Below are 26,855 nucleotides of genomic sequence, written 5' to 3'. Positions count from 1 at the left end.
AAATATACAAGACTTCTATGAATAAGAAGGAAAAGGTTTGCTTTTACTATTACTTTGTATTTATTTCCAATGTTTTCTCTTTAAAATAACATACAAAATAAAGGGTTCATTATGTCTCATATTATGTTTTTTGCTCATATTCATCCCCTATTACTCCCTCTTGTTCTCACTTTTTCCTCTCACTGAGCTCCTTCCTCCTCATCAGTAGTCTTCCTTTTATTTTAATATATCATATTTGTTTGAATCTTGACTATTTGTATGAAAGAAAATGTTATATTTGTCTTTCTGAATCTGACTTATTTCACTTAATATCACTCCAGTTTGATCTATCTTCCTGCAAATGACACAATTTCCTTCTCCTTTGCTGCTGAATAAAGTTGCATTGTTCATAGATACATTTTCTTGGCTATTGATCTTATCTGCCTAAGGTGATTCTGTATCTTAATGTTAATAGTGCCACAAAAATATGGGTATATAGTTATTTCTCTGGATGCTGACTTAGATTTTTTTGAGGTGTATAACAAGTAGTGGTATAGCTGGAGCAGATACTAGTACTGTTTTTTTAACATATTTCAGGAACAAGATACCAATCTTCATAGTGACTACATTAATTTGCATTCCCACCAGCATTGCATAAAGATTCCTTCTACTTCCATCCTTGCCTGTTTTCTTCATGATGGCCATTCTGACTGGAAAGAGATGGAATCTCAACGAAGTTTTAATCTTCATAGCTAAGGATGTTGATTGAATTTTTTTCTCTGAGAGATAAAACATCCCAATGTGGTCCCTTGACAAAGGCACATATCTCAGCTAGGGACTCCCATTTTCAGACCCCATCTGCTTGCTGAATAAGAAGTGTAGTGGAGCCAAGGAATCTGTTTGATAAACCTTCCAGGAATACTGATGCACCATCATTTGTGAGAACCATTTCTGGGGTTTGGGAGCCATAGAAGATTTGTGTTTACCAGCCAAAACCCAAATCCTCCTATTTGGGAGAATTTGAGTGAACTTGCAGGATGTGATGTTAAGGGGAAGAAATCTGTCATCAAACATGAGCAATATAAAGTAATCAAACTCACAAACAAAGTAGAGCAATCTTCAAGGACCAGAGGAACAGTAAATAGAATGCGTTATGCTAAGGCTATAAAGTTTTGGTTGTGAAAGATAGGTCGGAGAGTTTTCCAGAAAAGCCCAGTGACCATAGTAAACAATACTGTGATGTGCAGTCAAACACTTGCTAAGGGGGCACACCTTAACTGGTTTCAGTTACTGACGTGACTGTGAGCAAATACATGAAAAAAGGAATGGGCTTATTTATGCTCATGATTTCATACATATATTTAACATCTGTTTACAAATGACAGCTAAAGCAAAACTGATGAGCTGAAAACTACAGCGTATAAAACTTAGTAAGATTGAGGCAGTAGGGAAGGCCTTGGACCTTCCCAAAAGCAGTATGCCTTACCCTCTCTATGGGGTATAGGGAATGGAAGGAGGGAAGGGAATGGGAACTTGGATTGGTATGTGTAATAAAAAAATATATAGTTTGTTTTCTTTTAAAATAAATAAAAAAATTTTAAAAAGTCAAATATAGAGTGAGGCAGACTTGTTAGTGGAGATACAGTAGGGGAAACCATGTGGAGATGTGGGGGACTAAGAAATGCTGGGAGAAGGCCATTGGAAAGGAGTTTAGTGGTCTGAGTCCCTGTTCATGATAGGTGTAATGGCTATTGAATATTGGGGATTGTTTCCAGTATTGTTGATTCTAGAATTGTTTATATGAATGCCTCCCCAGTTTAGTATAGGGTATAAGCCTAGCTAATAAACTAGAAGTATGGAGTGATAGTAATTTGAGAATTACAGTATCCAGAGAAGAAAAAAATGTAGCCTAAAAGGAGTAAAACATGTCTTTGGCCAAAATATAAATGAAGAAAATCTCAAACCCTTGCTGCAACCTGCACAGTGGCAATTAAGATCTGAAGAAAGGACAGACACATGTACCAAAAATCTGGCATTAGATGGGTTGGGCACTCTGATTGAGATGCACCAGCAGCATGGAAGCTCAGTACTTTTTAAAAGAAAAGGTTAACTTTTTTTGCATTTATTTTACATACCAGCCAATTTCTCTTATCTCTTTCTATCCCCTCCCCTTGCTCATTTACCAGCCCTCCCCATTCTCTCCTCCTCCATATCCATTCAGGAAGGGGCAGGCCTCCTATGGATTTGCACATCAAGTACTGAGCTCCTCGGGTTGAGACAGAGCCAGGTAGTCCAGCATGGGCAACAGGTTACCAAAAGCCATCTAAGCACCAGGGAGAAAGAGGTCCTGCTTTCCTTGTTCTAAGTCTACTAAGAGATGAAGCTACACAGTTGTCACACATATGCAAAGGGCCTATAGAGTGGTATTTCATTGGTATTTTAATGAATAAGGCCTGAAGATCAGTGTTGGGTGAAGCATTGCTTGTTATTCCTGGCCTCTCAGCCATGAAATAACCATTTCGAAAACCATATTATTTGTAATACTGTTTAGCCAATAGCTTAAGTGTATTTCTGGCTAAACTCATATCCTAAACTAACCCATTTCTATTATTTTGTATATCACCACGTGGCTGTGCCTTACCAGCTAAAGATCCCAGCATCTGTGTCAAGCGGTGGATCCATGGCTTCTCCTAACTCCGCCTTCTTCCTCCAGTGCTACAGGCCAAGCCAGCTTTCTTATTCATTAATCAGTAAAATCAACACATAGACAGAAGGATCTCCCACACCAGATCAGAAAAGTAAAGCAGCCACACTGGCCAGCCTTACAGACCAGGCAGCAATGACACACACCTTTAATCCCAGTAGCCACACTAGTTGCCATAGAAACCCCAGCTGGTAGTCATGCACGCCTTTAATCCCCAAACTAGAAAGGATTATAAAACTGTTCTCAGAGCCGGGCGGTGGTGGCGCACGCCTTTAATCCCAGCACTCGGGAGGCAGAGGCAGGCGGATCTCTGTGAGTTCGAGACCAGCCTGGTCTACAAGAGCTAGTTCCAGGACAGGCTCCAAAACCACAGAGAAACCCTGTCTCGAAAAACCAAAAAAAAAAAAAAAAAAAAAAAAAAAAAAAAAAAAAAAAAGAGAGAGAGAGAGAGCTAGTTCCAGGACAGGCTCCAAAACCACAGAGAAACCCTGTCTCGAAAAACCACAAAATAAATAAATAAATAAATAAATAAAAAATAAAACTGTTCTCAGTCTCATTCTAAGGTTTCTTGGAGGCAGGATCACCATTTTTAGAATGAGGTAGAGGTAAGAGCCAGTGGCTGGCTGCTTTGCTTTTCTGTTCTTCAGGTTGACCCCCAATATCTATCTCTGAGTTTTTATTAATCATACTTCAGGACTGGGTCAGCCATGCAGGCTTCCTAACTGTTAGCCTAGTGTCCATGAGCTCTCGTGAGCTCAGGTCACTGCATTTGTGGGTTCCCCTATCATAACCCCCTTGGCTCATACAATCCCTCCTCCCTTTCTTCTGCAAGACTTTCAGAGCTCAGCGCAGGACTTTTATTATATATACTATTGAGAAAGAGGGTTAGTTTGCTATACGGAGCTAAAGAAGGAGAAAGCAAATTAGCTAATCTCTGTAGGGGCATAGTTTTAGGTTGCAGTCATCTGTGTGGAAAAGCTGTGGTTGAGAGTTTCTATATGCATTGATTTCCCCTAAAGGTCAATCATTTATAACATCTGTACATGACCCAGACAAAGGCTATGCCATTTCTCTGAGCTTGATTTGCAAAAAGCTTTGCTATTCCCTTGGATTTGAGGCATTGGGGTTCCTGCCATAGCTGTGATCATGGTAATACACATTCACTCAGGACTTAAAATCCCCACAAGCCCTCGATTTTTATTTGTTTTAGTGGCTTATTCTTTTTATTTTTTTGAGAATAGAAAAAAATAATTAAAGCATCAAATTGTACAAATTACAAATCTGTTCCAAAATATACTTACATTAAATAAAATACGCTTTTCAGTAAGATCTACAGTGAATGACTATGCATTCCAGGAAGCTTCACATCTAGGCAGGGCCAACATTCGTGGAAGAAGCTAAGAGAAAGTGCATCCAATCACAGTTTATAGCGGGTTTCTTATTGCCAATCTGCCAGTCACACCAAACATGTCATTACATCACTGGTGCAGGACACCGACTTTGTTGGGGGTAAGGGAAGCAAGTGCTATCCTCAATGGTGAGTTCATTACAACTTCGGAGGAATCCCACAGCCTAGACAGAGTGTCAGGAAACATGTTAAGGGAAGCGGACAACGCTCTCGAAGCCCAGACACTTTCTTGCTGTGCTGTGTATCCAGGAGGATGGTCTTCTTCAGGACAAGGTCGCAAGACTGGGACAAGCCCAAGGGGCTGACAGGGAGTATGAGGATGGGGAGGAGGGCTTCCTCTAGCTGTTTCACATCAGAGACAACTGTGACAAAGTCCTCAGCACTGCAATCTCCCCTCTTATCATCTGGCATAGCGCTTGATGTATTCATCCATTTTGTCTTGGAAATCTTCCTTGTCTCGTAAATGATGTTCTGCTGCTTCAATATTCAGTGGATCATCAAAATTCAAGAGATCAGTAAATAAAGAGTTTAATCCCCAAACAACATCCTTCAATGTCCTAGTGGGAGCCCAGCCAGTGCCATCAATTGAGTGTTCTCTTAGTAAACTTAGACATATTTCCCCTGTTTCTGTGATATTGGGATGCCAGATTTTAGTCAAGCATTTCACCCTGGGAGGCACCATGCTGTAGGCTTCAGGAACTTCAGTTTCAAACTGAAATGTTCCACCCTGGTAGTGTAACTCTCATTTGGGCTTACAGTCAGCTGAAAGCAATGAAGCTTGTTTGGATCAGGAAAGTGTACTTTACATGTACAGGGTAAATTAGCTTCAAGTTCTGTAACCTCTTTTACAAGCAACTTGTCTCTCACAGAGACCCGTCGAGTAGAGTCAGATGTGGAGGCAGATGTCCGGGATCCTTTGAGACCATCATCCCGCTTCAACTTGCTTGCCAGCGTTAGCATTACTGCTACCTTTCTTCTGGAAGACCGGCAAGAGTAGGGCTAAGTAAGGACCATGTCTCCAGACAACAACTTTAATCACTGCACTCAGGAGGTAGAGGCAAGCCATGTAATGATTCCTGCGCGAGATGGACCAAGCCACGGGTGGGTTCAAACCACGACCACTGAGAGCCCAGTCGATTCTGCGAGCAAGAGACCTTGGCAGGTTGAAAACCAGAGGCCTCACGGTCTATAGACAGAGCTTAAGTGAGGAGTTTATTGAGTTAAGGGTAAAGGGAAGAAAAGAGAGACAGAGACCTGCTTGCCTCTTCAGAAAAAGAGGGAAGAAAGCAGAGATAGGTGGAGCTTGTTAAGTATTTTTCCTTGGCCGACAACCCTCTCTGCCAATGCAATAATCCCAGTCAGACCAAATTAGAAGATGCCCAGGTTTAATGGGTGCCAGCACTCCCGGATGCCCTCCCGCCCCGAAAACATGGAGAGATGAACAGAGAATGGAAAGACCACAGAAAAACAGAAGACCACCTAGTGGCTTATTCTTAAAGTAATTAAATTGGAGTCGCTGGAAAGATATCTCAGTAGGTAAAGAGCTTGCTATGCCTGCATGAGAACATGAGTTCAGAATCCACATAACATACCAGAAATGACTAAATTTACCTGTAATCCCTGCAGACACAGGGGAGGCAGAGACAGAAGGATCCCTGGGGCTTGCTGGCCAGTCAGTCTAGCCAAATTTGTGAGCTCCAAGTTCAGTAAAACACCTTATCTCAAAAAATAAGGTGGAGAGTAAAAGAGGAAAATATCAAGCATGGATCTCTGGCCTACACACACACACACACACACACACACACACACACACACACACACACCCCACATGCACACTTTGGAGATCACATAACTGGACAATATGTAATTAGGCCTGTTGTAATAGAAGCGGCGGGGCTGCGTCCCCAGCACCCCGGCCACCTGCTAGCTTATGCCCCTAATTACACAGACACTGTATTCTTTTAAACACTGCTTGGCCCATTATATCTAGCCTCTTCTCGGCTAACTCTCGCACCTGGACTAGCCCATTTCTAATAATGTGTAGCACCAGCACCAAGGTGCGCTTACTGGGAAGATTCTAGCCTACGTCCATCCTGGGTCGGAACTTCATCGCATGTGCCTCAGAGAGAGGGGACCATGGTGTCTCTCTGAGCTCACTTCCTCTTCCTCCCAGCATTCTGTTCTGTTTACTCCTCCCACCTATGTTTTAACCTATCAGGGCCAAGCAGTTTCTTTATTGCTTAACCAATGAAATCAACAGATTGATATATGACACTCCCACATCATAGTCCTTCTATAGCTTTGCTAAATATGTCACATCTGATGTGTGTATGTTAACAGGATAACAATGGTTTAGAGCCATGTCCCCCTTCTCGACCCGCCCAGCAGGTCCTAAGTTACTCCAGGGTCTTGAAGATGCACTATCTGAAAGACATGAGGGGAAAGAGAAACGGATGCCAAGCGGTATTCTTTGTCAAGGCATCCATTTATTGAAGCAAGTTTCATGTCTTAAATACTCCTCAGTGAGAAGCTCAGGCAGGGGGAACTGAGGAAAGGGGGAAGGATGAAGGGGGAAGGGGGAAGGGAAGGAGGGGCTCGGTAGCTAGGCAACTAAGCGGGGCAGTTTGGCAGCTAAGCAGGGCAGTTGCAAGGTCAGTGGCTAGAACACCTGCTGTTAGTGATAAGCAGCAAGCAGTGAAGACACTCTGTGGTGCTTTCCAAAGCTTGACTCTCCACGGTTAGCACGTAATGTTTTGGCTAACTTTAAGTTTTCTGTCTCAAGATATTTACTTCAAGGCCCTGTGAGATGTGAGAAAGGAGAAGCATGAAATGGCTCCTGACACCCCTTTTCTGTGCTTTCTGTATGTTTGAGTATATCCATCAAGTCCATAATTATATTTTTACAGAAGAAAGGGTTTATTCAGCTTATGGTTCTAGAGGGATATGAGTCCATCATGGCAGAGAAGCAAGGCAGCAATCAGCAGACATGTCAGCTAGAGAAGAACCTGAAGGCTCATGTCTTAAACCACAAACATGAAGCAAAAAGAGCAAGTCCATGTTTTGATTTTTGGTTGTTTGTTTTTTGTTTGGTCGTCTGATTGTTTTGGTTGATTGGTTTCTCTTTATAGTCCTGGTTGTCCTGGAACTTGCTCTGTAGACCAGACTGGCCTCAAATTCGGAGATTAATCTGCCTCTGCCTCCCACATGCTAGGATTAAAGATGTGCACCACCGATGTGGGATTCCCCTCTGTATGCTGTGAATATGTTTTATTGCCATTGGTTGGTAAAGAAGTTGTTTCGGCCAGTGGCTTAGCAGAATAGAACAAGGTGGGAATTCCAAGTAGATAAAGGAGGAAAGAAGGCGGAGTCAGGAAGCCGCCATGTAGCTGCTGGAAGAGAAAGATGCAAAGATGTGAACTGCCAGGCAGAATCTTGCCAGTAAACCACAAGCCTCATGGTAAAATATAAAATAATAGAATTTTTTTTAATTTAAGATGTAAGAGCTAGCGAAAAATATGCTTAAGCTATTGGTCAAGCAGTATTGCAATTAATATAGTTTCTGTGTGATTATTTCGGGTCTGGGTGACTGGGAAATGAACAAGTGGTCTCCATCTACATGCCACCACTGCCCAGCTAAGTCCATGTTTCTTCAACTAAAAATGGAGCTGAAGAACTTATTGTGCTGTCACAAAGACTTACCAACAGTAAAGGATTTCTAAATGCCCAATGGTAAACCGTTAATCTGGTTCTTGTAGTTACTATGAGTGGCTCCCACCTGGCAGCACTGGAAAATGGGACAGATTGCTATCTGCATCTTTCCAATTCCTTTTTTGAACACCAGTGGGTTTGTCTTTGTGTGTGTGTGTGTGTGTGTGTGTGTGTGTGTGTGTTTGTGTTCTGTTTGTCTTGTTTTGCAATCTTGAAAAATACTATTATGGGACAGGCAGCGAGCTCCACCCTCCTGAAGCTAGTCTGATCACATTTCAAGGACTTCAATCACCAAGCTGAGACTCTGGGGTTATTTGTTATTTATTTATTTATTTAGTATACAACATTCTGTCTGTGTGTATGCCTGCAGTCCAGAAGAGGGCACCAGACCATGTGGTTGCTGGGAATTGAACTCAGGACCTTTGGAAGAGCAGGCAATGCTCTTAACCTCTGAGCCATCTCTCCAGCCCCTCTGGGGTTATTTGTATGGCCAGGGAAGTTAACAAACTTTTGCAACATTGAATGGCCATCCTTCAACATTGAATGGCTAGAAGTGGGCACCTTCCATGGCCCCATCATATATCAGGTTAAAGATATCGTGTATTGAAGAACCCTGGATGCCCTAGCCAGGTCTCCTACATCATCACTTGGCAACATTTGGTGGAAAGCCCCCCTTCTTGCTTGAAACACTTCCTGCCACCTGCCCCAACAGTCTTGCAGGTGAAAGAAGCAGAGTCGAAGAAGGATTGTAAACCAGAGGTCCTAGCCCTATTCTGTGCCAGAGGAGGAGCTTTACCCACCTCCTTAATGTTCCTGCGTCAGTCTCCACACAAGCCCCCCGCTGCCAGATCGCTACAGGTAAACCTAGCCCCGGAGAAGGGGAAGGAGGCATGGAAAGTCCACCTCACACCTGATCCTGGACTAAAACATATGTAGCACAGGTAGCACAGGCAGATTCCACGATAGTTGCCCTACCCCTAAAGGCAACCTCTCCCCAAACTGGATGGCGGGTAATATATGACACATATCCTTTTTGCCACTAGTGACATTTATAACTGGAAAATGTAAAACTACAAGTTTTCAGAGAAACCCTCTGCCCTGCTAGACTTATTAGACACTGTAATGAACACTCATGAGTCCACTTAGGATGATGGTCAGCAGCTCTTGCAGGTACTGTTAGTTAAAATAATCTCAAGAGGAGACTCTACACCGATAAACATAATTTCAATCAGACCAGATTAGACCAAATCAAAGATGCCCACGTTTAATAAATGCAGTGCTCCCAGGTGGCTAGGAGAGCGTGGCTAGAAGAAGGAAGAGACAGAATGGGGAGACATGCAAAAGCTAAAACCACATGTTCCTTCTCTGGGTAGCAGCCTAAATAGCCTGTGGGAGTGATCCTGACCCTCCCTGGGAAGGAGTCAGCCTTTGGCAGGCTTTCCTGGAGGTGGAGTCTGGACCAAGGCAACTCCCAGGAGGAGGGGGCTTCCAAAGATGGATGTTGGGTATTACACTGTTCACAACTGAGAAGCGTGTATGGATTCTAGCTGCTGCCCAGAAGTTTGTTCCAGGACAGACTGGCCAGCCTACGGCTATTCAGTCCGATATCGATGAGGTATTTCCCTTAACCTGCCCTGAATGGGATCACAGTGATCATGCAGGTAAGAAGAGGCTGAAAGTCTACTGGCAGATTCTAATGGGGGGATCTCTGTGAGACTGCAAGAAGATCCCCAAATTTATCCAAGGTAGGATGAGACTCTGGAAGCTTTCCTGGAGTGGCTGATGGAGACTTACAGAACCTTCACTCCTTTTGACCCAGAAGCAAGAGAAGATCAGTCTGCTGTCAATATGGCTTTTGTGACCCAGGCAGTACTGGATATCCAATGGAAATTACAGCAACTGGATGGATTTGCAGGGAAGCAATTGGCTGAGCTTGGAACAATAGAAGAAAAAGTTCCTAACAATAGATAAACTCCTGAAGAAAAATAGACTAAGGGGCTTGCCAGAATATTGCTGGTAGCCACAGGGAAAGAAAGGCCAAATACAAGGAAGTTTCAAAAAATGAGAAAAAGGACAGGAGACAGGCCCCTTCCCAAGAAGAGGCATGGGCACACCCCTGCCTCCAGAGAGACCAATGTGCCTATTGCAAGGAAATGGGACACTGGAAGAACAAGTACCCAAAGAAACAAGGAGTGAAATGGACATAGGTCTTTGAGATAGAGGAACTTAGTGACTGAGGATTCTGGTTCTCATGTCTCCTCCATGAGCCCTGGGTAACCTTAAAGGTAGAGGGGAAGCCAGTAGACTTTCTAGTGGACACAGGACTCTATTCTAAAACAGTCCATGGGACCCTTGTCTGATAAAAATACGTGGATATAAGAGGCCACTGGAACTGACTGATGCTCATGGACTACCCACAGAAAGGTCAACTTGGATGTGGGACAGGTAACCCCCTCATTTATGACCATCCCAAGATACCTGTATCCACTCTTGGACCATGACTTCCTGAAAACAAATGGGAGCCGAGATCCAATTTGGGCCCCAGGAATTGCAGGTCCTAAATGAAGATGGCCCCATCCATGTTTTAACCATGGCACTGGAGGAAGAATATAAGCTCTCGGCCACATGCTTTCTAGACACTGACAATAATCCATTCCTGGAGAGACTGTGGGAGGAGATTCCAGGGTTATGGGTGGAGAGAAATCAGGTGGGACTGGCTAAGCATCAGACCCAAATCCTGGTCCAGCTAAAAGAAAATATTTGTCTGGCCAGAGTCCACCAAAAAAAAAAAAAAAAAAAAAAAAAAAAAAAAAAAAAGAGGGGGAAGTGATGGAGAATTGTCTGTAATCTGTCAATCATGTTTTAAATAAATGCTGATTGGCCAGGCAGGAAGTATAGGTGGGAAAACCAGACAGGAAATAGAAATGATACAATGAGAACAGGAGAATTCTGGGAAGGAGGAAGTTGATTCCTCCCACTCCTGCCCAGACCAGTGAAGCAGCAGGATGTGATCTGCCCCACTGAAAAAAGGTACTGAGCCACATGGCTAACATAGATCAGAAAAATGGGTTAATCAAGATGTGAGAGTTAGCAAGTGAGAGGCTAGAGCTAATGGGCCAATCAGCTTTATAATTTATGGAGACCTATGTGTGATTTTCTTTGGGGCTAAACAGTTCTCAGGTACGGGGTGGGACAGAAACCCAAACAAGCAGGCCTGGCCCTTCATGTTACATATGGGTGGAGAGAAATCAGGTGATACTGGCTAAGCACCAGACCCAAATCCTGGAGCAGCTAAAAGAAAACACCTGTCTGGCCAGAGTCCACCAATACCCCATACCCCAAGGGGCCAAAATGGAAAGGAAACCACACATAAATTGACTCTGTTCCAGTTGGCTTGGAACATTCCCCTCCTCCCAGGTAGAAAGCCCCATTCCAGTGACTACCCACTTTTACAAGACGTGTAAGAAGTTAACAAAAGTGTCGAGGAAATATACACCACAGTGTCCAACCCATAAACTTTATTAAGTAGCCTGCTACCTGAATGGATCGTTTATACTATGCTGGATCTCAAGGATGCCTTCTTCAGTCTGCAACTGGTCCCACGCAGCCAGCCTCTGTTCTCCTTTGAATGGAACTACCCAGACCACGGTTTTAATGGACAACTGACCTGGACCAGGGTGTCTCAAGGATATGAGAACTCAGCTACCATTTTCAATGAGGTGCTCCACAAGGATTTGGATGAGTACAGATGATCTCATCCCCAAATAAATCTCTTGCAATTTGTATATGACCTCCTTATAGTTGCTGTGGATGAGAAAATCTGTTACATGGAGACCACCACCATGCTCAAGGAGCTGGACCAGATGGGGTACCCAAAGCACAGATTTGCAAGAGAGGGGTAATATATCTTGGGTACATATTCAAGAGGGAGCACGCATGTTATACCAGGCTTGGAAAGAGACCATTCTTTTTTAAAATTTTTCTTTTTATAAAAGAAAACAAGCTACCTTTTTTTGTTTTACATACTAGTCCCAGTTCCCACTCCCTCCCCTCCTCCCAAACCCTCTCTTTTCCCTCCCACAAACCCCCTATCCACACATGAGAGAGGGCAAGGCACATTGCTCTGAGGAAGGACCAAGGCCCTCCCCACTATATTCAGGCTGAATAAAGCATCCCACCAAAGATAATGGGTTCCAAAAAGCCAGTACAAGCAGCAGGGACAAATCCTGGTGCCATTGCCAGTGGCCTCACAGTCTTCCCCAGCCATATAACTGTCACCCACATTCAGAGGGACTAGTTTGGTCCTATGCTGGTTCCTTCCCAGTCCGGCTGTAGTTGGTGAACTCCCATTAGCTCAGGTAAAATGTTTCTGTGGGTATTCCCATCATGGTCTTGACATTTTTGCTTATATTCTCACTCCTCCAACTCTTTTTTTTAGTATAATAAAGGGCTATTTATTTAAGGGTATACTCACAGATCACAGTCCTCTGCTCGAATGGGGAATCCAGCTGCCAGAAGAGAGCACTCCTCTCACTCTTCAACTGACTTTGGGAGCTCAGCCCAGTGCTCTGCTGTGGGTCTCTGCCTCTGTTTCCATCAGTTGCTGGATATAGGTTCTATAATGACATTTAAGATAGTCATCAATCTGACTATAGGGCAAGGCCAGTTTGGGCATCTCCACTATTGCTTAGGGTCTTAGCTGGAGTCATCCTTGTGGATTCCTGGGAATTTCTCTAGTGCCAGGTTTCTTAATAGCCCCATAGTGGTTCCCTCAATCGGAATATCTCTTTTCTTGCTCTCCGTCTCTGTCCTTCCCCCATCTTGACTATCCCATTCCCTCAAGTTTTCCTTCTCCTCCTCTTCTCCCCTCCTCCTCCCCTTCTGCCCTCCCTTGTCTCCCCACCCTCCCAATTTAGTCAGGAGATCTTTTATATTTCCCCTTCCCAGGAGAATCTATATATGTTCCTCTTAAGGTTCACCTTGTTACTTAGCTTAAGAAACAATTCTTAACATTCTGATCCCAAAAACTCAGAGACAGATTTGGTCTTAATGCAGCCATCCTGCTACCTGACCCTGACTTGGCTGTAAACCATGATTGCTCAGTGATGCCTAGCCAAGTCCAAAGCTTGAGGTCAGACCTGACAGACATTCCATGGCCAGATGCTGAGGCAGTCTACTTCACAGATGGGGGCAGCTTCGCCCAGGATGGAACCAGGTATGCAAGTGCTGCAGTGCTAACCTTTAACTCCCTAAAATGAGCCTCTGCCCTACCACCAGAGACCTTGACTCAGTGGGCCAAACTGTTTATCCTAACCCAGGCCCTTAAGATGGCCCAAGGCATGATTGCTAACATTTTCATGTACAGCCCGTATGTTTTCACCATGACTCATGCCCACGGACTCATTTATAAAGAGAGAGGATTGTTTAGAGCAAAAGGAAAAACCATTAAAAACATGAATGAAATTCTGCCCTTACTAGAGGCAATTTGGCTACCTCTTACGATAGCCATCATCCACTGCCCAGGGCACTAAAAGGGTTTGAATGATAGGGCCAAGGGAAATAGACTGGCAGATGAGGCTGCTTAAGAGGCTACACTGGGCAGTGCCATGACTGCCCTGATAACCATGGTTTTCCCCGGACCTTTCCTCAGCTCCTTGCTATAGCACAGAAGATAAGAAGGACAATGAGAAATGTGAAGGACTTTATCAAAAGGACAGATGGCTCCATATAGCAGATGGTTGAATAGCTCTTCCCTCAGATTTTGCTAAACAACTTATTCATCAGATACACCTAAATACCCACTTAGGACACAGGAAGCTTAAAGAACTGTTGAGAAGTGCCAACTACAAGATCTTTCATCTCGGGTCCCCAGTAGACAATATGATTTCACACTGCCCTATTTGTAAGGCAGTAACCCCATGGGACAAGGAGGCTTGGCGGTCAGGCCGTGTGGACAGCGACCAGATGCCACCTGGGAGATAGAGTATATGGAAATCAGACTGGTTTTCTATGGGTATAACTACCTCCTAGACATCATAGATACATTTTCAGGTTGGGTTGAGTCATTTCCCATGCCCTATATAAAACAAGAAATACCCCCTATACCCAGGGTCTGACCCCATTCAAGATCATCTGTGGGAGGCCCCTTACCCTTCTGCCTAACCTCCAATATGAGATTCTTGCAGATTTTGACCACCAAAGGTTCCTGAAATCCTTGTAGGCTCTACATAGAGTCCAGAAATGGCTCTGGCCTGATATATGCCAGACCTATTAATCAGCTCCCCCTTGTAACCCCCATTGCTTTGAACTATATGATGAAATCTGGGTTAAGACACATAACCACAAGACACTTGAGCCTCATTGGAAAGGCCCTTAAACATTGATCCTGACAACACCCACAGCTGTAAAAGTTGGCAGGATTAGGACTTGGATCCACTACTCCTACATCAAGTTTGTGGGACTAGAGACGACCTAAACAGTTGAGCCACAGCAACAAGAGCTATAGATTGTCAGGCCAGCCTGAGGCATCAAGGTGGAGAGTCCAGCATCTAAGGTGAGTCCCCGAGACCCATTAAAGCTAAGGCTCAAATGTTGCTAACCCTCTTCATGCTATGTTATTACATACTTACAGCCCCAGCTAATGCCAACCCACACTTCCCATCAACATCACTTGGATACTGTCCAAAGCTTATACCAGGATAATAGTCTGCTCCATTTTAAAGGTAGCTACTCTCAACACATAAGGTTTCCTTATTTCAGCATGATGGGAGGGAATGGCAGGCCTTTGACTGGGAAGGGTGTATTATTATTATTATTATTATTATTATTATTATTATCATTATTATTATTCAGCTGCCAATAAGGATGCACTTCCAGGTTCTAAAGGCAGGCATGTGCTGACGGACCCTCGGGAACAAAGGCCCCCTGCCACATAGCCCATGGGCGCACATGCGTGGTTACCTCCACGTGTGACTCAACTAAAACCCTTGTGCGCATGCGTGAGTCGCCCATCATCTGCGTCATCAGTGTATACATAGACACGCCAACCCTCTGTGCGCATGTGCTAGGCAGCTTTTAAAAGCTGGACGCGCCATTTCTCCCTTTCTCTCTGCACACTGGTCCCCAGGTCTATATGCACCCCCCTCTAATAAACTCCTAAGTGGGTTTGTTTGTGTCTCGTGCTTTCTTCTCACTCGAGCCGGATAATGTCAAAGGGACCTATGGATGTGGTCGGGGGGGTGAGCAGACACACCGAAATAGATATTTATGTTTGCCCTGAGAGTGGGCGATTCCAAGCCCAAGGCAATAATTGTGGTAGTTCACATGATCATTACTGTACACAACAGGGCAGTGAATCCACAGGGATGGTGCCATGGGACCCAGTCATCAAAAATGATCTTATCAAGGCCACAGAATCTTAGGAGGGGAGCCTTGCCTTCCCCTGACCTGTAACCCACTTCTTATACAGTCCACTCAGAAAGGAAAAAAACACCCCAAGATGGGAGGCAGGGGAAGGACCTGGGCCTAAAGTTATACTCAAGAACAGGCACTGACTGTGGATGGTCACTTACCGTACAATGCATTTTCAAACTGAGAGGCCCTGTAGGGCCCAATCCCAGCCTGCTATTGGCACTCCAAGCTCAGGTGTCTCCTTAAAGGTCGGTCACAAATTCCCACTACACTGATCCCCCTGACTCGTCCTGGGACTGATGTCCCTGTGCTCACTCCCCTGACTGGATATACTCCCTGGGACCTCCTTAAGGCCACCTATATGGTCTTGAGCACCTCTCAGTCAGGATAGACAGCTGACTGTTGGCTTTGCTTGGACACAACTCTATTATTATGAGGGTATAACTGTATCGGCTGACTATATACAGACTCCAAAAGAATCCTCTTGTAGGTAGGCTCAAGGACAAGCACCAGGTGTCACCTTAGAAATGGCTCATGGCATGGGCACATGTAGTCGGTCAAAGAAAACAAATTCCCTGAACCTATGTACACCTTTGTAATGAGATGCAGGTCATCCCTGAAGGAAATCTTTACCCAAAATGGTAAAACTGAACCTCAGCCAATTAAAAGTATACTAGTGTAACTGTTGCTTACTTGACCACTTATGTTTCAGATGACCTGACTGTTCCTGAAATTCCCCTAGCTGTGCTTAAAGGGAGCCTGCTCAGGATCATCACCATTTTGTACAGGTGTTCGACCCAGTATGTTGATAAACCTGTTCAGACTATCTGGCAGACCCTGATAATGACTGGTGGGCCTGTTCATCAGGTCTCCCCCCCGCCCCGTGTTCACTCCCAGATACTACACAGAATTCCCCCCATTTGATGTAGTATCTGGGAGCTCACACCTTGTATTCTCTACTACACCAATGAGAAAATAGAGAGGCAGCTGCTTTCCTCCCTTCAGACCAGACACAGACGGGCCATAGGAATAGCTGCTGTTCTAGTTTCAACTTTACTCGGTTTAGGGGTGACTTGGTCAACAGGTCTGGGAGTTTCAGCCCTTCTACTACAGGATACAAGTTATAACACCGTAAGAGAAGTTGTAACACGAATTCTAGTTGGGTTTAATAATAAAAACCCACTCAGATATAGGGGTTAATGCTGAAGATCAGAGAAGCAGTGCAGCCAAACACCAGAGAGACCTTTTGCCTCCACCAAAGCTCAGAACAAAGGGGCGATCCTGTCCTCAGACTGTCTCCTCAGGCTGCATCCTTAGACTGCAATTATCTTCACCAAACTTCAGACTGTTCTGAGCTCCTTCTGTCTCATATTCCTCTCTCCACCCAGCCATATCACTCCTCTCTCCACCTCCCTAGTGCCAGAATTAAAGATGTGTGGCTCCAATTGCTGGGATCACCTTTGCATGAGCTCTTTAATCCTAGCACTCGGGAGACAGAGGCAGATGGATCTCTGTGAGTTCAAGGCCTTCTTGGCTACGTGAGATTGACTCAGCCTAAAAGAGAAACAGAGCTAAGTAGTGGTTCCTCACACCTTTAATCCAGCACTAGGGAGGTGGAGATGGGAAGTGGTATGGCTGGGCAGAGAGAGGAGGCAGGAGGAGACAGGAGCTCAGCATTCAGTCTGAGGTTTCATAGGCATGGCATTCAGCCAACTACCAGTGACTTTCCTCTATTAGCAAAGAGCCTCTTATTGTGTTTCCTTCCCTTTCCTAAAGGATCCCTGTCTAGGATCCTCTAGAGCATCCTGTCTGTACAAGAACATCTTTGAGGGTTTCAATAATTTTAAAAGGAAATATTGACCACCACCTTCTTGGAGTTAGACAAACACAACTCTGCCAGATTCTGCAGGCCAGATTTTGGCTTTATTGTCTGAACAATTGCTTTTTCATTGGAAGAATGAAGATCACTACTCCCTATAGGAGGGTAGCAGTACAGGCTGGTGAGAGAAGGAAGCATCCTGAGACATAGGTGCTGGAACTGGTCCTTTATCTGTATTTTCGTTCTTTTCTGACTCCAGCATATTGAGATTAATGGTGGGCTGCCACACCCACCTAATTTTTGCCTCTGGGTTCTGAGCATCTCAACTCAGGTCCTGAACCTCTACAGTGCTTTGTCTACAGAATCATCTTCATATTCCCACAAGATCTAGCCTGGATGAAAGGAATGCTGCAGAATTTGAGGCTTGAATGCCTGCCTGCCAGCTTATCTGGCTTCTTTTCCCCCATGGTTAAGCCTCTTTGCTGAATACTTGAACTCCTTGGGACTTTTGATCTAAATGGTTGGTTGGTTTTTTTTTTTAATTTATTTATTTATTAAGGATTTCTGCCTCCTCCCCGCCACCGCCTCCCATTTCCCTCCCCCTTCCCCAATCAAGTCCCCCTCCCTCATCAGCTCGAAGAGCAATCAGGGTTCCCTGACCTGTGGGAAGCCCAAGGACCGCCCACCTCTATCCAGGTCTAGTAAGGTGAGCATCCAAACTGCCTAGGCTCTCCCAAAGCCAGTACGTGCAGTAGGATCAAAAACCCACTGCCGTGTTCTTGAGTCTTATACAATAAAGGATTTTCTGGAGGCATTACCATCCCTGACTTCAAACTCTATTACAGAGCTACAGTATTGAAAACAGCTTGGTATTGGCATAAAAACAGAGAAGTCGACCAATGGAATCGAATAGAAGACCCTGACTTTAACCCACAAACCTATGAACACCTGATTTTCGATAAAGGAGCTAAAAGTATACAATGGAAAAAAGAGAGCATCTTCAACAAATTGTGCTGGAAAGAGAGCATCTTCAACAAATTGTGCTGGTAAATGGTTGTTTTAAGATAGTAATTAGCTTCTTTCAGGGGACTATAGTCACTGGCTAGTAATCTACCAGGACAAGCACTTTCTTGTGGTTGTTGAGAAGCAAAAACAATCAAGAAAGGGTGACCTAAGAGACTATATTCCTCTAGCATGCCTGCATTTATTGCTTCTTTCTCTTGCAGTGGTTCTGTTTTGTTTTGAGACAGGATTTCATGTAGTTTAGCTCCTTGGAGTCCTGGTCCTTCTCCTACCTCAACCTCCTAAGTGCTTTGATTACAAGCATGTACCACCATACCCTGATCTCCTGTTGTCTTCTCTAACTGGTTTTATTTCACTTTAGGCTGAATATTTTACTTAAAACTTATTTGTAGAGGCAAATTGGCATTCTTTTCCTAGGCTTAAGTTTTTTACTTGCTTTTTGTTGATGGGTAGAGACCCAAAAACCACTCAGCAGGATCAAAGGCAGAATTGAGAGTCTTTATTCGGCTGCTGGAAACGACCCTGCAGAGAAACTTCTCACAAAGCACCCTCGAATGAATTTTGTAGGGAGATTTTAAGGGCAAAGAACATAGAAAAATAAACTCTGGTCAGCAGTTGCAGGTGGAAGTAAAGCAAGTGAGCCTGAGGCTTTGGAACAGGATTGGGTATTTCTAATGGAACTTTTCATGGAGGGTGAAGGGAAAAGGGGAGGGAAATCCAAATCCAGTTTCAGGTTAAATCAAAAATGGCTTCAGTTGAGACAGGGCATGGCAAAACCTTTGCCCTGCTATACTTTCTGCCAGTCATTCCAGGTGACCATGTAGTATAGGAGTTCCTTCTGTTTGTGTGTTGCTTTCATTGGTTAATGAATAAAACAACTGCCTTGGCTTAGTTGATAGGGCAGTACTTAGGTAGATGGAAAAAACAGAACTGAATGCTGGGAGGAAGAAGGTCAGAGTCAGAGAAGCCATGGATCCTACGCTGGAGACAGACGCCAGTTAGAATCTCTGGTAAGCCACAGACACGTGGTGATACATAGGTTAACAGAAATGGGCTAAATCAATATGATCAATATGTAAGAGTTAGCCAATAAGAAGTTAGAGCTAATAGCCAAGCAGTGTTTTAATTAATACACTTTCTGTGTGGTTATTTCGGGTGTAAACTAGCCAGGTGGCCGGATGAACAAACAGCCTCTCCTTGTAACAACCATGCATTAATAATTTTTACTTGGAATGAAAGTCTTTTTCTGGTTCCAGTCTGAAGCAGGGGATGGTGAAAGGCATTGGGGTAGTTCATCCCAGTGGTTAGTGTTACCACAATTCAGGTAGAGTTGTTGTGTTTTACCTATCTTTTTGGAAACCATAGGGTTCCAGTTAGGAGTGAGAATGTCTCTATGATGGGAAGTTTAAAATTTTTAAATGTTATGTTTAACATATCTCTGAAGATTTGAGGACCATCTATTAAGTATAGCTGATTTGGGACTTAACTTTGAAAACGTATATAGGATGCTAAATAAAATTTGTTTGTGTACCAGTGTGGGTCTCTGTCTCTATCTCCATCCATCACCAGATGAAGGTTCTATGGTGATATGCAAGATATTCGTCAGTATTGCTATAGGATAGGGTCATTTCAGGTTCCCTATCCTCAGCTACCCAAGGAACTAACTGGGGACATTGCCTTGGGCTCCTGGGAGCCACTCTAGGTTCAAGTCTCTTGCCAACCCTACAGTGGCTCCCTTAACTAAGAATTGTGGTTCCGTGCTCCCCTGTCCAACCTTCCTTTATCCCAATCCTACTGTTTCCCCAAGGCCCCCCCCCTCCTTCCCTTCTAACTTTTCTCTCCCCATCTCCCCTTACCCACATCCCACCCCACCCCCAAGATTCCAATTTTCTCCCCGGTAATTTTGTCTACTTCCCTTAGCCAAGAGGAGCAGAAGAAGGGAGAACATGAGCAAAGAAGTCGGGACCACGAGGGGTGCACCCACCCACTGAGACAGTGGAGCTGATCTATTGGGAGCTCACCAAGGCCAGCTGGACTGTGACTGAAAAAGCATGGGATAAAACTGGACTCTCTGAACATGGCGAACAATGAGGGCTGATGAGACGCAAAGGACAATGGCACGGGGTTTTGATCCTGCTTAATGTGCTGGCTTGGTGGGAGCCTAGCCAGTTTGGATGTTCACCTTCCTAGATATGGACGGAGGGGAGAGGACCTAGGACTTACCACAGGGCAGAAAACCCTGACTGCTCTTTGGACTGGAGAGGGAGAGGGAAAGGAGTGGGGGGAGGGCGAGAAGGGTGGGAGGAGGGGGAGAAGGGTGGGAGGAGGTGGAAACTTGTTTTTTTCTTTCTCCTTTTCTCAATAAAAAAAAGAAGTAAAAAAAAAATTTGTTTGTGTAGTGGCAGTTGTTTAGGTATGGGAGGGGGAGACATGTCCAAACCCGGAGTGAGGAGGAGTTGGGAGGAAATAAATTTGGAGAGACCTGGCTTGGGACTGCTTCAAGTCACATGTGTGCTCCAACATTCCCTGCTGAGCTGGGTCATGCAGAGTGAGTGGGCCCAGGCTGGATTGGCCAGAAGAAGCAGCGGGAAGAGCATAATCAGAAGCAGGGACATTTGGGAGCATATAGAGCAACGTGAATCTGAGCTGAGCCATGCAAGGAGAGGGGAGGAAGAACCACTGACCAGGAGGGGTGGAGCAGAGGGAAGAATGAAAGGACTGAAGGCAAGGTGGCTGACAAGGATTCGGAAAAGAGCTGGAATAGTGAGGGCATTTATCAGCAGTAGGAAGTGGAGGCAGCTGCAGGTAGGAGCAGGCTCTAGTGAGCCAGAGCAGAAGCGGGTTCTAGTGGCACAGCAGGGACACAGGCAGGTTCACAGGGAGTCCCAGCCCAGACTAGACAGCAGCTGTGGCTGCAAGAGAGGCCTTTTGGAACAGAGCAGCCAGGACAGGCTCCTAGAGCTGTGTGGCCTGGAGAAATGGAGGAGGTAGTGGGTAGGGGCCATTGGAAGAGCAGCAACAGGCCTAGGGGGCAGACTCAGAGTACCGTTTGGTGAGTCATGATGCTCCTTTGGCAAGGTTGGAAGGCTTGGAGCAGAGGTTAGAAGAAGGCCAAAAGCAGGTGGAGACTAAGAATCTCCAGAAAGTGGAGGCAGGGGTGAAAGGGGTATCTCCTTCCATCTTTCCATGTGCCCACAAAATTGTAAAGATTGTCACTTTGTTTGATTTTTCTGGGGAGCATAAGGGCAATTCTTGAGTGTTAAGATGCACTAGTAATGTTGGGTGTTGATTGGAGTCTTTAAGAGACATCCCAAAAGTGTAACATTCAGAAGACCACCCTTCCTAATGGTGGCTGGGATCCAAGGTCAAAAGTCAAGGGCATCCCCAAGGGTCTTGAGTGCCTGAAAGAGAGGTCTCTGGGAGGGAAGTGTCATCACCCAAGCTCTGTCACCAATAGAGGGGCACAATATTCCAAGAAGAAATCTGTGGACAGTATTTTCTGACTGTTAGCTGACTTCCTGCACAATAGTCACCAAAAGCAAAAGGAAAACTGCCATCCTAGCCAAACTGAATGGGATGTGCCTGCCAGCCATCCATCCAAGGAAGTCTGTCATGGCTGTTGAAGGCCATGGTAAGATTCGTTCTCCCCATCCCAACAAGACAGAGCAGGGATGCTGGAGACTTGATGTCCTGAGGAATGTTTAGGATGGCTAGTAAGGGAAAACTCACCAATTAGTCACCATTGTATGGAGTAGCCACCAGATGGTCCAAAAAGTTCAATAATTGGGTCACGGGTCCTGTAGACTCATCATAGTCAAGATCCAATGAAATGGAGCCTCAGTGTTGGCACAGAACACACTCATTCATCAAATTCTCACCACAATCTATTTTTATTACCCTGATGGGACAAGTAGAGGGGAGGAGGTTGCCCCTGGATTGGACAAAGACAGTAGCAGGTGTCTCTGCAAAAGTGGTTTTTAAGGAAAAAGGGGAAGTCTGTGCTAGGATGAGTTGATCAGTCCTGATTGGAAATGTTATCTATCAAGTATAGTCAAATAATAAATTTTGAGTGGTGGACCTTGATGTTTTGATAGCTGAACATTAGAATTTTAGTCAGGTGTAAGGAAGTGGTTAAATAAAGTAATAGACTTTGGGGATTAGCTTTAGGAATGCAATATAATGGTTTAGAAAGGCAGAGGAAAGGAGGGGTGGGCAAAACCTGTTGGTGTCATGTTTGCAATGCTTGGGCCTATTAGAGAACCCTTCAGATGATTTGGTGACTTCAAGATTTTGATTTTCACCTCAAAGTCTGACTGAAAATGAAACCCATACTCCTCTCTTTTCTCTTTACCCAAGAGCAAAAGCAGCCTTCCTAGCTTTTTACATCTCTTCAGCTTTCTGGTATTCCCCAGTTCTTAGCTTACTAAATCACCCACAGTTTTGCAGTTTTTCAAGTTTTATGTTCTTCTTTAATGTTATAAGATTTTAGAATATGAGCTATTTAGATTTCTGGGGCTAGCTATTCTTCATGAGACTGTCTGGCATAATAAATAGGATTCCATAACTATCCTGGCTATTGACCAAACACCTGCTCTGTCTGTTATCTGGTTCAGCTTGGACCTGAAACTAGCTAGTGAGCATTACATGAATGCACTTCTTCCCACTTCTCCCTCGTTGGAAAATTTCCCTCATTTATTGGTCATCGTTGTCCTGCCCTACTCAGGTTAATGCATTTAAGCAGGCCAGGAATTGGAAAGGTAGCCTTAAGAATGAAAGTAGGAAAATTGGTTTCTTTCCTTCATTCTACCTCCTTCATTGGAGAAGAAGAGCCAAGCAAATGCATACAGAGGGCTGAGCAGAAATAAAAGTGAAGGGAATTGTTGACTAACTGTTGGATTTTCAATCACATTCTACGAACAAACCATGTGTCCTTACTGAAAACTAAATTCCAGAAGGAAATCCAAAAGGGTGAGTGTGTTGGAGGAAGGGGAGGCTCATTGGTCCCGGCTGCCCAGCCACGAAATAATCACACAGAAACTGTATTAATTAAAAACACTGCTTGGCCCATTAGCTCTAGGTTCTTATTGGCTAACTCTTATTTTAATTTAACCCATTTCTATTAATCTGTATATCACCACGAGGCTGTGATTTACCAGGTAAAATTCCAGCGTCTGTTTCCAGCAGCTCCATGGCATCTCTCTGACTTCACCTACTTCTTCCCAGCATTCAGCTTAGTCTTCTCCCAGCTTAGTCTTCCCCTGCCTACCTAAATTCTACTCTATCAGGCCAAGGCAGTTTCTTTATTCATTAACCAATAAAAGCAACATATAGACAGAAGGACCTCCCACACCAGTGAGTGGACCAACCTGTGCAAGTATGAAGAAAAAAAACACATGGTAATTCATAAATGAAAGTTTAATATGAAGAAGTATGAAGTAGAATAGAATATTGGAATATGCATTGAAATTGATATCAGTTAGTAATAGACACCTGGGGGTAACTTTAAGGACACTTCTAATTTTTTCATAAAAAACATAAGCAATTCACAGCTATAAAATTTTTAGATTTCCTTAGCATAAATATTTAAATATTTTGTGTAGTGAAAGCAATTATTAAAAATTAATTTAGGGATCAACTAAAATGGTTTAGTTGGTAATGTTCTGGCTGTGTAGACCTAAGGACCCAAATTCAGATCCCTATGGAAAATGTGCTTGTTTCCCGCTGTACCCATGGGAAAACCCAAGTGCAGCAGCTAACACCCTAAGGCTGGGGATGTAGAGACTATAGGACCTCTGGGGATTGCTGGCCAGTGAGGAAAGACCCTGTCTCAAAAGAGAAGGTGAAGAGCAATCAGAGAAAACAGTCAATGTTGACCTCTGCCTTTCACTTACAAGTGCATGAGCACACACACATACACACTCACATGGGATAATTACAAACACATATACACACACATTAATTTTTAAAAAAGCCAGATATGGTGCTGCATGTTTGTAATCTCACCACTATATATCAAGACCCTGTGACAAGAAAAAAAGAAAGAAAGGAAAGAAAAGAAAGAAATGCTAAAGAATATATGAAATACAGCAGTATGAAACAATTACTAAAGCTGGGTATAAAGAAAATTGCCTATAGTTCTACCTCTCTGGAGGCTGTAACAGAAGAATATAAATTCAAGGTCAACAGCAAAATGGAAGACTGAAGTAATGAGTAGTTGGTTGGTAAAAATTAAAGAAAACTCTAAACAATATACGAATTACAGCTGTAAGTAACACAGTGAAGCTGGGTATGGTGGCATACACATGCACTGCCAACATTCAAGATGCAGAGAAAGAGAGAGATGGCTTAACAGGTAAGAACACATGCAGCTCTAGCAGAGAAGTGCAGCTTGGTTCCCAGAACCTACAAAGCTGATAACAGCTGTCTGTAACTCCAGTTCCAGGAGATCTGATCTGATGCCTCTTCTGACTGCTTAAGGCTCCTGCATGTAAGTAGTACAGATACATACATACAACCAGGTACACACACATTCACAGGAAACATTTTTTTAAAGAAAGAGCCAGGACAGGTATTTCAAGTTAAAGGCCTCTCTCCACAGCCAAACAAATAACAAAGGAAGACAGGTACTACATTTGGGGCTAAGATAGCTTTTCCAAATAGGTATAAAAATGGCTGACAGAATAGCAGACGTAACACTGTGGAATTATACTGGTGGAACCTACTGCACATCCATTCTATGGAATTTTCTAGAAACCTACCTTCCAGAAGTTGCCAGAAATATACTCTCTAGAATATTTCAGATACTTGCCCTTTACAGTGTGGGGAAAGCTGAAATCTGCAACAGGCTCCCCAGAGAACATATGGCACCAGGGGCAAACCTCTTTTATCCTAAAATTTCTCTCCAAGCCTTTCTTCGCAACAAAAACTGGGGTTATGCCATCAACACTACCCAGAAACCCTTAGGCCTGAAGACAGAGTCCTACTATGCAGCTCAGTGCACCTGTCTTTGCCTTCCACATATTGGGATTACAGATCTGTCTTCATGCTAGGTCACAGCTCTGTATTTCTATCCAATACACATTTCTTTCTTACCAGGAAAGAAAATTCTTTACTGTTCTCCCAGATGAGGAGACATGGTTGCCACTGTCATTATATAATTGACTGCACAAGGGACCAGAAGCAAAATTTTGTTTCACACTTAATAAAAGAAGAGGTAGTGCTTCCCACCAAAAATTTAGAGAGAGGCTCTTGGCAAGAATATTTTAGTATCAGGCAAAGTAATTCAAGAGCTTTGGGGACATTGAAGGTAACTTTTTTGGGACCCTAGAGGAGCAACCTATTCTTACCATGAGGTTGCATAAGTGTTTTGGTGTAGTATCATCACAACAGAGCTCTGTGTAGAGGCATGTGCCTGAAATCCCACTGCTCAGGAGGAAGAAGTCAAAGGATCAAGAGTTCAATGCTCAGAATATATGAGAGGTGTTTTCTTTTTAGTTTATGTGTACACATAGTCACCTGCATGTGTGTCTGTACATCACACACAATCTGGTGGTCACAGGGACAGGGGTCAGAAGAGCATCAGATCCTCTGAAACTGGAATCATACACACAAGTCAGAAGAGCATCAAAGTCTCTGAAATTGGAATTACAGATAGTTGTGAGCTACCATGTGGGTTCTGGGAATTGAACCCAGGTCTTAACCACTCTGAGCCATCTCTCCAGCCCCGTGGTTTTTTTTTTTTTTTTTTTTTTTTTTTTTACAAGCAAGCAAACAAAACCCATTAAACCCCACAGACAAACCAATACAGGAATGATGAAGGCTTCAAACAATATGAGGACTAGACATAACTGAGAAGGGAGTAAAGTAAGTAGGATAATGAACCATGTGCTATGGTGTCTGACCCTAGTGTCCGAATAATCCTGAGCCCAACACCGTGGTGCACATACAGACATGAGTAAGTAGTTATGGGGGCTGAGGCAAAAAACCTCATTTCAGCTTAGTAGTTCAGGGTCAGCCTGGACTGCAGAATGAGACCCAATAATAAGTTAAATGAAAAAAATAAATTAAAACTTCTTCATCGTCGTTGTCTTCTTCTTTTTTTTTATTTAGTTTTTTCAAGACAGGGTTTCTCTGTGTACCAGCTCTAGTTGTCCTAAAACTCACTCTGTAGACCAGGCTGGCCTCGAACTCAGAGAGATCTGCCTGCCTCTGCCTCCCGAGCGCTGGGATTAAAGGCGCATGCACCAAGTTCACTGTCTAGTTCAGTTTTCTCATCTTTAAAATGGGATGTTAATATTTATCGGCTTTTTAGAACTGTGGAGAGTACTGCATAAACCTTAGCAGTTATTTCATGGAGGAATGAAGCATAGAGCTATATAGAAAATAGGAAACAGAGCTGTGTAGCTTAAGCAGTGCGGCGACTCGGAGGAATCTCTTCACACGTTTTCAAAGTTTGAGCTGGATGCTTTTATTAAAAAGCACCTTTCGTGGTTACTGGGCAATAGTGGTGTTTATTCCCAGCACTTGGGAGGCAGAGGCAGGCAGATCTCTGTGAGTTCGAGACCAGTTTGGTTTACAAGAGCTAGTTCCAGGACCAGCTCCAAAACTACACAGAGAAACCCTGTCTTGCAAAACAAAAACAAAAACATAAAATAAAAAAAAACCAGCCAGCCAAACAAACAAAAAAAGCACCTTTTGTGAAGGGTGGGATGAGCAGTTGGCTATTGGCCGTGCTGTGTAAAAGAGAAGAGCATTTTTTTTTCAAATGATGGCGGGAAGGTGGAACGCCAAAAATCGTGCGGGGG

At 44.0% G+C, this 26,855-nt stretch overlaps 1 pseudogene; it reads right to left on the bottom strand.

Annotated features, from left to right (window-relative positions):
• Nucleotides 1-4,404: 4,404 nt before the first annotated feature.
• Nucleotides 4,405-5,064, bottom strand: LOC121441249 (annotated as a pseudogene).
• Nucleotides 5,065-26,855: the final 21,791 nt, after the last annotated feature.

The sequence above is a fragment of the Microtus oregoni genome, unplaced genomic scaffold (assembly GCF_018167655.1).
Source record: "Microtus oregoni isolate MIOR12 unplaced genomic scaffold, Mior012 000074F_003, whole genome shotgun sequence".
Lineage (NCBI taxonomy): Eukaryota > Metazoa > Chordata > Mammalia > Rodentia > Cricetidae > Microtus > Microtus oregoni.
The sequence above is the reverse complement of the archived record's forward strand: the minus strand, read 5'-3'. Positions and strand labels throughout refer to the sequence as shown.